Consider the following 3,544-nt stretch of genomic DNA (forward strand, 5'->3'; position numbering starts at 1 on the left):
TGGACTGACACTCGTCTTAATCAAGTTGTTCATTGTATTGACAGTTGAATTGTTATACCACCAACCTGAGACCAAACAGCCAAATTGCACAGTGATGTGTGTCCTTTTTAGATTTATGTTGCCATTGCCTCTGTAGATGCATTTCAGAGTTGCTATTTCAAAGCTGACCTGTGCTGGTTATGCTGGTTTAGGATATTTTTGAGTAAGAGATCTACTGAAGTGCCTGCTCTTGCTCTCCGTGTGGCTTCACTGAAAGCTGATGAACTTTGGGTGGTGTGTCTGTGGTTGGGTACTGTGCTGAGGCACTCGAGCCACAGCCAAGACCTGATGGCTCAAGGAAAAGAATCCATGCACAGGTTCTGTGATGGCCCACGTAGTGTGGAAGTATAAAATAAACCCTGGGGGTTTTTTACACTGCCTTTATCTGAATTAGAGCAAGGGTGGCCTCTCAGTTTCAGAGTGCTGCAGGAGGTGGGCGTCTCTTGGTTTGGGGTTGGTGGTTTTTGAGGGGGTTTGTTGTGGGTTTTTTTAGAAACTGTTTTCATGCTCAGATACCGTCTAGTTTATCTTGTGATGAGTGTGAAGGTTTGTCTTGCAATGTTGAGTTACGTGGATGTGTGTGGCTGGTCTTACTCCAGTTTCCTTATGCACAGCCGTGTGACATGGCTGTGTTCCGCTTCCCTGTGCTGCGCTGGTGCCATACATAGTCTGAGCTCACTCTTTATTGTGTCAGATCGACCTTATCAAATAGCTGGGAAGGGAATTCTGTTCCAGGTCAGCTGCTTTGGTAGAATGCTTGGGACAAAGCTTTGGGATAGATTGAGATGCGCTTTTTGTGATTTCATAGGGCACTTGTTCTGTCAAGTTTTGCGGTATCCAGACGTGTCACTGATACATTGTACATGAATAGGTACGTGCCAGTTCACCTGCCTGCTGAGACTGGCCTGTGCTGAACTGGACCCAATGTTTTGCCACTGAACACTCTGGGCAGTCTTAGCTGGTACAAGCAGAGGGCTTTTAATGTTTAGGATGTTGCTGTAATGCTAACCCTCAAGTGTGATCACTGAGCAATTTGAGACCCAGACAAACTTGTCAGATGCTGCCCTGTATTCCCAGTGCCTTTAGGCAGAGCTCAAAACATCCCAGACTCCACTCGTCTCCCTGCCTGTGCAGGTGTGTGTGAGAACAGGCTCTCCTGAGAGCAGGAAAGGAAAGATAAGGCAAGAAGCAAAACCTGGTTATTCTAAAGTAGATGAGGTGACTTTATTTTCAGAATCAGCTGTGTTTCAAGACACTTGCATGGTACCATCCCTGGAATTGCTCAAGGCCAGGCTGGATGGGGCTCTGAGCAACCTGGTCTAGTGGAAGGGTGTCCCTGCCCATGACAGTGGGGTTGAAATGAGATGATCTTTAAGGTCCCTTCCAACTCAAAACATTTTGGGATTCTGTGACCTTGTCCTGAGGAATTTGGGGGGATTCCTTTATTTGGCTCTCAGAACATGGTTCCTGAGTAGCATTTGGTATTGGAAATACTGACTCCTTCCTTGTGGAAATCTAATGGAAGCAGAAAACAATTGGTTTCTCAGAATGGTTGATTCAAACCCTCAGTAGCATGTAAGCTTGGTTCCGGTGCCTGACCCATTATTTGGTGTCACTGGAGTCCATAGTCTCTCCTTTTTCCTTTTCATCTTTCAATAAAAATTATTCTTACTGGCTGTTTCTTCATGTGGGAGAGCTGGAGACACAAGCTCTCATGACTGGCCTTGTGCTAAAATTTTGTGTCATTGATCCAGAGCTGTTGGCCAGGTGGGACCCAAGCTGTGCCTAAAGGAAAGGTTACCTCATGTTTCCTCCTTCCCCAAAAGCTGCAGGCACTGACAGCAGAGGCAACACTTGCTCTGCCTGGAGCACCAGCTGGGTTTGACCTGCATCCTTAACACTGACTACAACCAAGGCACACTGCTCCATTTTGGAGCTTTTTCACATTTCAAAACCCTATTTTTAACTGATAGGGACTAATTAAGAATTAAATGTTCAGTGCTGCTTGTAAGAAAATAAACTTTTAGCCTCAGCTTGTACATTATAATGGTTGGATAAGCCATCAGATCGCTGCTGTTTGGCTAGTTTTACTCTTTTTTGAATTCCTTCTAAATCCAGGCACAGAAGAAACACATTTAAAAAAAAAAAAAAGAAAAAGAGGTTTGAGTTATTTCAAAATGACTGCAATAACTTTTTTTTACCTTTTTTTTTTTTGTGTACTTAATTCCTTCAGCTCCCCTTTTGCGGGATGTTATTCCAACTACACAACACCCATGACAGAGTTTTCTGCTGGTGCAGTTTGAGAAGAGCAGCACCACCTCTTTTTTTGGGTTTCGGGGTTGGCTGGGGCGTGGCGGAGTGCCCTCGCTCCCCAGGGCTGTGGTGCCATCATGTGGCCGTTCGCTCCCGTGCAGGGTTCGGTGTCCAGAGCACAAAAACGTGTGTCCCTCCAGGAACGCCGGCGGCTTCCGCTTGCTGTTTTCTTTCTTACCCGTGCCGGGAGTGTTTTGGCCCCTTTTGGGCACGAGGCTGTTGGATCTGTGTTCCTAAAGCCTTGAGTGCCTGTCCTGTTTTATGGGAGTCAACTTGCATACCTTGGAATAACGTTGCATCTAAAAGGGGGTTCTGGATTCCCAGTTGCTTCCCGGCACAGCCCATGTGGGTAATGAATCCCAGGAATGCTTCAGTGCTTTTTCTTTTTTTCTTTTGTCTGCAGAGGAGGAAGTGCTACCTGCTGGCTGGTACCTCTTCTGTTCACAGCCAGGTTTGGGTGTGACCCGCAAGCTCCATTGCTTGAAGAAAAGTTGTTTTCCAAGAAAAGCTCCTGTCAGAATCCACCTTGAAGTCTGTCTTGACTATTCACTCTTTCCCAGGCAGCAGCTGCAGCCCAGCCCTTCAGGTTCTAGCTCAGCAGTAGGATGTGGATCGCCAAAGGACCATGGTCTGGTCAAATAGCTGGATGCAGCACACCAGTTTTTTCCTCAAGAGTAGTGGGAACAAGGTGGTTCTGCAGTATCTAGCCTGGCTTGGAGCATGGCAGTCATTTGGCCCTAGAACAGGTTTGTAGTGGCTGTGTAGCTCAGAAATCCGAGTCTGCCCTTGGCAGATAAAATCTCTAATGGCACATCCTTTGCTGGCTCAGTTTGGATGCTGATGTGGTTCTGGGGAGCCCTGGACAACAGCTGTGCTCCCCAGGCTGGGCAACACAAGGGAGTTGGTATGAACTGCCCGAGTGTTTGAGCCTGATGCCATGTTTTTGGGAGAAACATCACTCCTTCTGCCTCTGCCCTGTAAGTTCTGAGGGTGGAGGGCAGTGTCTGGTTTATCTGGGGACACAAGGTTCACCATCCATGGAGGAGCAACAGAACTGACAAGCAGAGGGCCCTGTGCCAGCCAAGGACATCGCTTTTGATCAGCCATGACACTGCTTTTTATTCTCTATGAGCCAACTAGCAAAAGCATTTAATCTCAACAGAGACAGTCCAGGGTGGGTCAGGAGTTTACA

The sequence above is a fragment of the Neopelma chrysocephalum genome, unplaced genomic scaffold (genome assembly GCF_003984885.1).
Source record: "Neopelma chrysocephalum unplaced genomic scaffold, ASM398488v2 Primary Assembly neopelma1_142, whole genome shotgun sequence".
NCBI lineage: Eukaryota > Metazoa > Chordata > Aves > Passeriformes > Pipridae > Neopelma > Neopelma chrysocephalum.